Below are 12,007 nucleotides of genomic sequence, written 5' to 3'. Positions count from 1 at the left end.
AAATTGAAGCACATACCAAAAATGATTTCAACTAAATTCGTTTCCTAATGACTTAAATTGTATCAATGATTCAATCACATTTTCTAAGGACATATTTGTTCCCTTGAAATTATTTTCCATCTTTATATAACAAACTTTAAAATGACTCTAAAAGGGAAATAGATGACTGAATCCTTATATTTTTAACTGTTCTTTGTTCATTCAGTTTAAACCACAGAGTACCATGCTAAATCATATTTATTATCTCTATTAAGGAAATTAACATTATAATGGGATTTTTCCTTAGGGAAGAACTTTTCAATGAAGTAAATGTGTGTTTGTGCATGTATGTGTGTGCATATATGCAAACTTACATATGCACATATATACTGTTTCTGTATGCATGAACACTATATCCTCTGACATTCAGATTTATATTGATAGATACATTTGAAATCCAGCTGTATAAATCTGTCTCCTTTCTTCTCTCTCTCTCTGTCTCTATGTCCCTCTGTCTCTCACTGTCTCTCTGCCTCTGTCTCTCTCTTTTCTTTGTGTCTGTCTCTCTGTGTCTCTCTCTCTGTGTCTCTCTGTGCCTCTCCATCTCTGTCTCTCTGTCTCTGTCTCTGTTTCTCTCCCTTTCTCACTGAAAAATAATCAATACAGACCAACACTTACTCTGTAAATTATAGCATTAAAGACTTACCTGGGGGCACTGGGAGGTTGTGACCTGTCCAGGATCACACATTCAGAGGCTAGGCTTGAACCCAGATCTTCCTGACTCCAAAAGCAGCTCTCTATCCACCATATCATGCTGCCTCTTCCTATGAAGATATCTTTATGAATTCTAATCTTTAAACTCATTGTCTTCAAGAAATACAATCTCACAGATAAATTACCCAGTGCTTTGCTTGTTTTTGTTTTGTTCTATTAACAACTAGGTTACTTTTATTTAGCTATTGGAGCCTTAGGGAAGACTTTGCCTTTCATAAAGATTGACCAAGGACTGAATGTGGAAAGAAACTTGTCAGATGAGCTGGTAAACATGAAGGGTATGCCATTATTCACAACTAACTCAATGAGTCTGCAATGCATCATGAAAAATTTCTTCAAGGTGCTTTTTCAGGCTATGGCTAGGACAATTGTCTTAAAACTATCAGAGTCAGTTTGATTCAATGGAAAGAACCTTTCCAGTAAAAGGACCTGTGTTCACATTCCATTGTTGATGTCTGCTACCTGTGTGACCTTGGACACTTCACTTAATCACCCTGAGTCTCAGTATTCTCACTGGTTAAAAGAGTAGGTTGGACTATATGGTCTCCAAGGTCCCTTCCAGATCCACCCTTCCATATCTAAATCTAAGTTTATATCACAAGCCTTCATGAAAAACTGAAGTGGAATCCAGTTTCTAGGTGTGATGTTTCAAAAAAAATCTTTGGACCTTTCTTCTAGGATGGGTGGTAACAATTGATCCTTGCCCTCTGGCTATCTATACACCAGGGGAAAAGATCAGAAAGATTATTTTTCTTCTGAAATTTTATTTCCATGAAATTTCCAAAGCACATATGCATGCTAAAGAGAAACCCCTCTTTTCAATTCACTGGGGACCCAATAACTAATGCTGAAATCACAGGCTCAGGCTTTGAATATACACTTGCTTGCGATAGATAATGCTGTTGTTTATGCAATTTTACCAGAATATTTCAGAACTGGGATTCCAAGTAATTGAGGAGGAACAGCAAAAAGGCAATAACACAGGGTTTTTTTTCTTTCCCTGAAAACTATCAGTAGGTCAGATTCTTATACCTTCTGGGGAACAGATGTTCCTTGGGAGCTCATCCCCTTGGCCCCACCAACTGCAACCACCAAGTTCCCAGGGACAAAAAGCTTACATGGCCAACTTCAAAGGAACTCTTCCAAGCAAAAAGAAACTGAACTAGGGTTGGTACTTATCTTATCTCCATAATGTCAATATTAATATCCCAGACTTTGAAGGTGGCATTCTTTCAACTCCTTTATTCTTGACCCAAGCTGGAAATAACCATATTTGTGTCTGAGGCACTAACCACTGAAAGGATAAGCTCTTTAAAAGCTTCCAATAAGATTCAAATTGGATGTGCTTTAAATGGGCCAAAACTGGAGAAACAAACAAAAAATACCCCACATTTCTTCTTTGGCTGATTTTATCCAAATTACTGTCTTAGTGTTTAATTAATGATCCTGTTGACATGTTTCAAAAGTATCAGTGTTTCTAACACCCTGAGCAATGCCAAATCAGGCATATCTCCCTAACTAGAGAGAAGACTGGACTTAAATCTATGTTCAATTGATAAAAAGGAAAAGAATGTTGTGTTATGGTAGCTGGAAAATGTTGCTTTGTCCTAGTGACCAAATATGTCAGGAAGAGTAGCATGAATGAAGTGAGAACTGGGAAGATGATAGGAGGGTAAAGAAGGGAGAGCACCAAAGAAGTAGTAAATTCATATAACAGCATAATTCCATAGCACACCATTGGAACCTATGCATTCTGTCCTCCTTACACCACTAGTTTTTGAAAGCCTAAAAGTTTCTCTGTCTGAAGGCAATTTGAGAGTCATTCAATAAAACATAGGCTGCTCTCATAAACTGCCTATTACATATTTTTAAGTGTTTGTGCTGTGGTTGTATATATGCATGTGTTTCATAGGAATCTAGATTTAAGTTTGGAAGGGGCCTTGAATGTATCATTCAGCATTGTCCATAGTAACAGCAACATGGCATGATGATCTTAGCTCTTCTCATCAATACAGTGATCCAAGAGAATTCCAAAGGAGTCATGATGGAAAATATTCTCCATATCCAGAAAAAAAGAACTATGGATTCTGAATACAGATGAACCATACTCCTTCTACTTTTTTCTGGTTTTTTTTTCTTTTTTTAGGTTTTCCCCTTTTGTTCTGATTCTTCTTATACAACATGACTAATGCAGAAATATGTTTAATGTGATTGTACATATATAACCTATATCAGATTACTTTTTATCTTGGGGATAGGGAAGGGAAGGGAGGGAGGGAGAAAAATTTAGAACTAAAAATATTTTTTAATCATAAAAGTATTTTATTATTTTCCAGTTACTTGTAAGGATAGTTTTTTAACATTTGTTTTCATAGGATTTTTCATTACAAGGGGAAAAACCTAAAAAAGGGGGGGAAAAGCAGGGAAAAAGTAGAAACAGTATAGTTCAACCTGCATTCATAATCCACAGTTCTTTTTTCTGGATGTGGGGAACATTTTCTATCATAAGTCCTTTGGAATTCTCTTGGATCACTACATTGCTGAGAAGAGCCAAGTCTATCACAGTTGATCATCACACAATGTTGCTACTACTGTGTACAATGTTCTCCTGGTTCTGTTCCTTTTAGTCAGCATCAGTTCATGTAAGTCCTTCCAGGTTTCTCTGATATCCTCCTGCTCATCATTTCTTACAGCACAATAGTATTCCATTATATTCCTATACCACAACTTGTTTAGTCATTCCCCAATTGATGGCCATTCTTTCAATTTCCAATTCTTTGCCACCACAAAGAGAGCTTCTATAAATATTTTTGTCCATGTGGGTCCTTTTCCCTCTTCTTTGATCTCTTTGGCATACAGACCTAGTAGTGTTATTACTGGGTCAAAGAGTATCCATAGTTCCATAACTCTTTGAGCATAGTTCCAAATTGCTCTCCAGAATAGTTGGAACAGTTCACAGCTCCAACAACAATGCATTAGTGTTTCAACTTTTCCACAGATTCTCCAACATTTACTATTAAAAATCTTATAAAAACAAATGTTGAAAACTATCTTTACATGTAACTGGAAAATAATAAAATACTTTTAAGATTTTAAAAAATAAACAAATATATAAATAAGCAAATAAATAAATAGAAAGAAAGTATCATTCAGCTCTAAATCTATGATCCAAAGTACAGATGATATATCTAAATGGAAAATTATGCTATATAAGTACAAAGGTCTCCATCTGGGTCTGTGAACTTGTTTTATAAACTATTTTGAGAACACTATTTCAATGTAATTAGTTTCCTTTCTTTTACTTTTTATGTTATTTTATGCATTTAAGATATTATTGAAGAAGGGGTTCCTAGGCTTCAGTAGGCTATCAAAGGGGCATATTACTTGAAGAAGGTTATTAAACCCTAAATAATGTATTTTAAACTAGACATGTTGGAAAGTTCGGGGGGGGGTGTCACAAAAATGCTACCAAATTTAGATCAAGACTATAGTAGGTCAAGTTTCAACTCCTATTACCTGGATAATCTTGGTGAAGTTACTTCTTCATTTCTAAAACAATAATAATAAAAGGGTTGCATGGATGATCTTCAAAAAAAAACATTCCAGGGGCAGCTAGGTGGCACAGTGGTTAGAGCGCCAGCCCTGGAGTCAGGAGGACCTAAGTTCAAATATGGCCTCAGACACTTAACACTTACTAGCTGTGTGACCCTGGGCAAGTCACTTAACCCCAATTGCCTCCCAAAAAAAATCATTAAAAAATTTAAAAAATTAAAAAAATAAAAACATTCCAGGCTTAATGTTTTCTGCTTCTATGACTCACTCCATTAATGTCATTGTCATTAACCATACTAAAATGCCCCATGCCTCAACTCAACAAAACCGCATTTAGAAAATATAAATTATGAACTTAAAAATAATCTATGTGAACATATTAGAATACAAGGAGCTAAAAAACGGATTGCATACAAAACTGCAATATACTGTTTCCTAGTTTCTTTTTAAAATATATATTAAACGGAACAACATAACAACATGTTTGCCCTATCTGTGTCTCCCTCTGAACTTCTTTGCTTTCTTTTTGCTCTAAAAATATTTTGTTGATATTCTTTTCTTTTTCATTTTTTTTTGCATCTCTATTCCTACCCACTGACCTCTCAGTTCCCCCAAATAGAAGTTCTTTATAAATAATAAGTATCATTAAGCAAAATAATTCAACTTGACCATGTCTGAATGTGTTCTTCTGCATCATCATTCTTCTACTAAAAGGCAAGTGACATGCTTAATCATCAATCCTCTGGAGTCATGATTGAGCACTGACCTGATCAGGGTTCTGAAATTTTTCAGTGTTATTTCATTTACATTATTATGGTCACCTTGTAAATCACCAACCCTTACCTTCCAAATTATAGGAGAATGGAGGTTATATAAAAACAATATCACATACTTGGAAATAGTTGATTATATTCTATTTCCTCTTATTCCTATCCACCAAGTTTCTCCTGTGATAATGGCAAGCCTGTTGCCTGGCTTAGGAATTGGGCTAAACCACTCTCTCCTCTATACTACTATTTTCACTCCTTATAATGGAATCACTAGAGATACACTGAGTTTCACTCATTCCTTTCTTTCATCAATTACAACTTGCTAATTTCCACATCAGGCAATGTTTTCTTTACTAGCACAAAAGTGTCTTCTCTTGTGAAACCTTCCATGATTCCCTAGGCTGAGAGTAAGCTCTTCATCCTTAAATGTCTCATGGCACCTGGTCTGAGGCTCACATTTGAAGGGATCTTGAATTAAAATTACTTGTTTTTTTAAAAAATAATAAACATTTTTATTTATAGATTTGCATTCCAAAGTTTATCCCTAATACCCTCCCTCCCCTTTCCCCTCCCTAAGGTGATAAGCAATCAGATATGAATAATATATGTGCAATTATGTAAAACATCACCATATTAGCTATTTTGTACAAGAAAACTTGAATGAAGGAAAAAATGAAATAAAATGAAAATATCATGCTTCAGTCTGTGTTCAATCAATACCAGTTCTTACTTTGCAGGTGGATAGTACGTTTCATCATTAGTCCTTTGGGACTGTCTTAGCTCATTGTATTGCTGAGAATAGTTGAGTCATTTGCAATTCTTCATCAAACAGTATTGCTGCCTCTGTGCACCATGTTCTCTTGGTTCTGCTCACTTCACTATACATCAGTTCATACAAGTCTTTCCAGGCCTTTCTGAAATCATTCTTCTTGTCATTTCTTATAGCACAATAGAATTCCAATACCATCATATACCACAGCTTGTTTAGCTATTCCCCAATTGATGAACATTCCTTTGATTTCCAAGTCTTAGTCACCACAAAAAGAGCTGCTATAAATATTTTTGTCCAAATTGGTATTTTTTTCTCTTTTGGGATCTTTGGGATACAAACCTAGCAGTGGTATTGCTGGATCAAAAAGTATACACAATTCTAGAGCCCTTTGGGCATAGTTCCAAAGTGTTTTCCAGAATGGATGAATCTTTTCAGAATTCCACCATCAGTGGGTAAGTGTTCCAGTTTTTCTACATCCCTTCCAACATTCAATATTTTCCTTTTTTGTTACATTTGCCACTCTGATAGATGTGAGGTAATACCTCAGAGTTGTTTTAATTTGCACTTCTCTGATCAATAGTTAGCTAGAGCAGAATCAAAATTACTTGTATACATTGCAATCAGCTCTAATAAATGGCAAAATCTTAAGGGAAAGGTCTTAATCATTTCTGCTTTGTATTCCTAGGGCTTCAAGTATAGTAAGAAACAAAGAAATGGTTTTCAAATTTAATTTTATCCCTTTCTCACTTACTGTTCTCTTTCAACTTTTACCTAATTACCTTGAGAGCATCTACTCCATATTTGTACATGTAAGCAAATCCAAACCATAGTAAAAGTGGACAAATATTAAGAACAATGCTAATATGAGATATGTATCTAGGAAAAGGAAAGCTGTTGTGTTTTAAGTGAAATAAGACATCAAAAAGAACTTTAGATGGCATTAAAAGAGCCAAAGAATACCAGGGAAATAATTTTAAAGGTAAAAATAGCATTTCCAGAACTCAAATGATATTATAAAACAGCAGTGATCAAAATCATTTGATATTGGTTAAAAAATAGAGAAGTATATTAATGGAACAGATGAGTTAATGGATAAACAGAAATAATGGAAGTGAATCCCATGCTCAATAAAACTGAAAACACAAATTACTTAGAAAAGAATTACCTATTTCATAAAAACTGTTGATAAAGCTAGAACACAGTCTGGCAGAAATTAGATTTAGATCAACATTTTATACCATATTTCATAATAAGTTCAAAATGAATACATGATCTGAATATTAAAGATCATGCCTTAAAATATTAGGAGAGAAATAGATCATGTAGTTTTTGCAGTTATATGAAGAAGGTATTCTTATCTAAAAACAAGAGAGGGGTAATTACAAAATATACAACATAATTTTGATTACATAAATTTGGAAAGCTTCTGCAGAAATATTAATTCAGCTAAGATAATAGGTGAACCTATCAAATAGGGAAAATCTTTGTATCAGATTTTTCTGATAATTATTTAATATCTAAGATATATAAAGAAAACTAACAGAAATATATGACTAAAATCCATTCTCTAACATATAAGTGGTCAAAAATATGAAAAAAAGTAGTTCTCAAACTAAAAATTCCTTTGAATAACTAATAATAAGAAAAATATAGATCAAAACAATCTGGTTTCACCACATACCCAATAAATTAGCAGAGGTGACAAACAATCAGAATAATCAATGTTGGAGAAGTTGTGGGAAAATGGGTACACTAGTACATTGTTATTGGTGCTGTGAATTAGTGCAACTATTTTGGAAAGTTATTTAGAATTATGCAAATAAAGTGACCAAAATGTTTATACCATTGGACCTGGAGATTCTACTACTAGAGTTAAACCTTTATAAGGAGGTAAATGATAAAAACAAAATTCCCATGTACACTGAAATACCTACAACATCACTTTGGGTGGTAGTAAAGAACAGAAACCATCAGCTGTGAAGTGTTTAAACAAGTAATGGTATATATACATATATATGAGTATGTGTGCATTTCTGTATATATTACATGAATATATGTGTATATATTACAAGAATATGTTCATATATATTATATGAATATTCCTGTCCTATAAGAAATTATGGTTGTTGTCTTTCATTCTTGAAGAGGACTAAAGTGATATCATTATGTTAGAGTCAAATTACAATGTATCTGACTGTGGCTTAATCAGACCAATAAGAGCTTGGAATGCTTTACTATAGGTTGGGCACAAATAGTCCATATGAACATTTGGGTTGGATTCTCTAAATTTGTGTGTGTACCTTGCATTTCTTTTGAGCTACTTCAATTCTGCTTTGCTCATAGAGAACAGTACTTTCTGTGAGGAGGGCATGCCATGCTGGGCACTTACTGTGCCAGTAAATCCCATGTCATGCAACCAATTCTAAAGTTTTTAAGAGACCTTGAGTATATCCTTTATCACTTTTTTCTGACCACTATGTGAGCACTTTCCCTATGTAAGTTCTCCATAAAATAGTCTTTTAGGTAAGCATATGTCTGGCATTCATACCAGATGGTCATCCCATCAGAGCTGCATTCTCAGCAATAGAGTTTGAATGCAGTTAAGTTCAAGAAAAAACCTCAGTGGGGGCAGCGAGGTGGCACAGTGGATAAAGCACCGGCCCTGAATTCAGGAGGACCTGAGTTCAAACCCAGCCTCAGACACTTGACACTTACTAGCTGTGTGATCCTGGGCAAGTCACTTAACCCTCATTGCCTAACAAAAAAGACAATATAAAAAAGAAAGGAGGGAAGGAAGGAAGGAAGAAAGAAAGAACCTCAGTGGTGGTCTGGTATCTAATCCTTCCATGTGATCTTCAGAACTTCCTAAGACAATTCAAATGAAAATGATTCCATTTTTGGCATAGAGCTGATATACTATCCAGGTTTCACAGGCATACAATGAGATCAGCACAATGACTTTGTACACCTTTGGTTTCATAGGCAGCTAAAAAATATCCCTTCTCTCCCACACTTTTCTTCAGAGCCTGCCAAATATTGAGCTAGCCTTAGTAATGTGTGTGTCAACTTCATTATCAATGTATACATCCCTGGAAATTATACTGCCAAGGTAAGTCAATGTATCCACAATTTTCAAAACTTCTCCATTTACCTTAACCAATGGTGCCCCATATGGATGGTGTGGTGCTGACTGATGGAGCACCTGTCTTTTCTTTGTGTTAGTTGGCCAAAATTAGCACAAGCAGCAGAGAATTGATCCATACTGCATCTCAGCTTCTGGGGTTGCATTGAGTGCATAATCATCTGCAAACAGAAAATCATGCACAAACACTCCCTCCACTTTGATCTTGGCTTGTAGCCTTTGCAAGTTGAAGAATTTACCATCAATGTGGTAGCTGACGTTGAGGCCATTTTCATCTTCATTGAAGACATTCAACAACATCACTGAAAACATTATGATAAGATGCATGGAAGCAAGCACAAAGTCTTGCTCCACTACATTGGTGACTGGGAAAGCATGAGAGCATCTTGCATTATCCAGAATCCAGGCAAGCATGCTGTCATGAAATTAAAGTACAATACTGATGACCTTCTCTGGGCAATGAAACTTTGACATAATTTTCCATAAGCCCTCACAACTGACAGCATCAAAGGCCTTGGTCAGACCTACAAATCTTGTGTACAGACTTCCATTCTACTTTTGGCATTTCTCCTGGAGTTGTCAGGCAGCAAACATCCCATCAACCATTCCTCAGCCCTTTCTGAAGCCACACTGGCTCTCAGGTAAATGAGCATGTTCTAGGTGAAGAATCAGCCTATTAAAAAGGACTCTGGCAAAAATCTTGCCAGTAAAGACTAAGAGAGAGAGAAAACCACCACCAACTGTTATTGTCACAGGGCAATATATTTCCTTTACCTTTACAGAGATGAATACTGGCAGCATCCTTGGACTCCTGGGGGATAACCTCTTCTTGCTATATAACCTGAAAATTTTCAGTCAGCTTTTGTATGAACAATGGGCCCCTGACCTTGTAAATCTTAGCTGGAATAGAATCAACACCAGGTGCTTTGCCACAAGAGAGGAGCCTAATGGCATTCAAAACCTCTTTTTCAATTGGAAATTTGTCTAGAGAGGGTTTGGCTTCAACCTGAGATAAACAGTCAATGGTTTCAACATTGATTGATGATAGCCTGTTGAGAACACTATGAAAGTGTTCAATGCATCTCTCCAGGATCATGCCTTTATCACTAATCAGTGGCCCTATCAGGCTAAAGCCTAGAGACTTGGCCAAAATCACTGGCAAAGTACAGATTTGTACCAAAGTACTCTGGTTCCAACTCCACCTAGAAAGCTACACACCTAAACATTGGACAATGCTGCCTCTTATTTTTTTTGGTGGGGCAGTGAGGGTTACGTGACTTTCCCAGGGTCACATAGCTAGTAAGTGCCAAGTGTTGGTGGTCAGATTTGAACTCAGGTCCTTCTGAATTCAGGGCTGGTTCTTTAACCACTGCACCACCTAGCTGCCCCAATGCATCCCTTTATTCAGTTTCCTCTTGAAGTCTTATTTAAGGAACAAAGAAAAAAAAGGAGAAAATGAGTACAGAATTAGGAATAAGGAAAACCAAATTCCTCCTCCCTACCTGCTTCTTTTATGCACTAGCTATGATTCAGAAATTAGTTGAGGAGTTGAGAAAATATTTCTCTCTTCCCTAAGAGACAGGGGGAAAGTTGTTGAATTTTCCCCATCTCTAATTCATATTTGCTCCTATTCTCTTGCTGTGTGAATTTGTGGCTAAAATTTTGGCCTCTGACAAGTCCTAGTTACCAAATTTTCCTACATCCCCATCCTGCAAAACAAAGAATTACAAAAAAAAACAGCTAAGAATATTTACAGGAGGTTCTGAGGTGTTTCCTTCATATTAAATGTCATCTCCTCAAATTTGAATTTATATCCCTTCTGTCTTATCCCAATCTCTTCTCCCTTAGTAAGTCCATTGTCAGATATAGATCTGCCAGATGCCAAGATTCCACAGCAATATGGTGCCTCAGTCTTTGACACCAAGGGCATTGTTATGCTTAGTCAGCAATGTCACTGCCTTGTACATGTTTATTATTATTACTGCCTACATGTTTGATCACTTGATTTTTTCCAACATCAGTCAACAAGCATTTGTTAAGGTCTATGTCAACAACAATTGCTGGGAAAACTGGAAAACAGTATGGCAGAAACTAGGTATAAACCAACATCTCACACCATATACTAACATAAAGTCAAAATGGGTACATGATTTACACAAAAAGGATAATACCGTAAGCAAATTAAGAGAGTATGGAATCATTATACACAGTATAATCAACATTATGTGTTGATCAACTGTGATAGACTGGATTCTTCTCACCAATACAATGGCACAAGAAAGTTCCAGGGGACTCATGATGGAAAAGGTTCTCCAAATCCAGAAAAAAGGGAACTCTGGAATATGGATGCTGATTGAACCATACTATATCTTTTGGTTTGGGTGCTATTGCTTTTCTATTTTGAGGTTTTTCCTTATTGCTCTGATTCTTCTCTTATAGCATGACTGATGCAGAAATATGTTTAATGTTGTTGTGTATATGTATGTGTGTGTATGTGTGTATGTATGTATGTGTGTGTGTGTGTGTATGTGTTATATATATATATAACCTATATCGGATTGCCTGCTGTCTGGGGGAGGGGGGAGGGGAGGGAGGGAGAAAAATTTGAAATTAGAAATGTTATGTAAACAAATGCTGAAAGCTATCTTTACATGTAACAGGAAAATAATAAAATACTTTTATTTTTTTTTAAAAGAGAGTATGGAATCATTTGTCAAATTCATGAACAGAGGAAGAATTTAGGACCAAAGAAATTATAGATAGTAAAACAAAATGAAAAAATAGATCATAGGAGGCAGAGCCAAGATGGAGAAAAGCCAGCGTGTTGCCTGAGCTCTCCTTCTGTTCCCTCAAAAAGAACATTAGATCAAACCTCTGGATGGATTCTGAAACTACAGAACCTTCAAAGAGACAGAGAGACACAGTCTTCCAACCAGAGGTAATTTAGAAGACTTCAGGAAAGGTTGGTCTCACTCAGGCAAACAGGACGTGCAGCTCACCGCATGTTCAGCTCAGCAT

Source organism: Dromiciops gliroides, chromosome 1 (genome assembly GCF_019393635.1).
Source record: "Dromiciops gliroides isolate mDroGli1 chromosome 1, mDroGli1.pri, whole genome shotgun sequence".
NCBI classification, from domain to species: Eukaryota; Metazoa; Chordata; class Mammalia; order Microbiotheria; family Microbiotheriidae; genus Dromiciops; species Dromiciops gliroides.
This window is presented reverse-complemented; position numbering follows the sequence as displayed.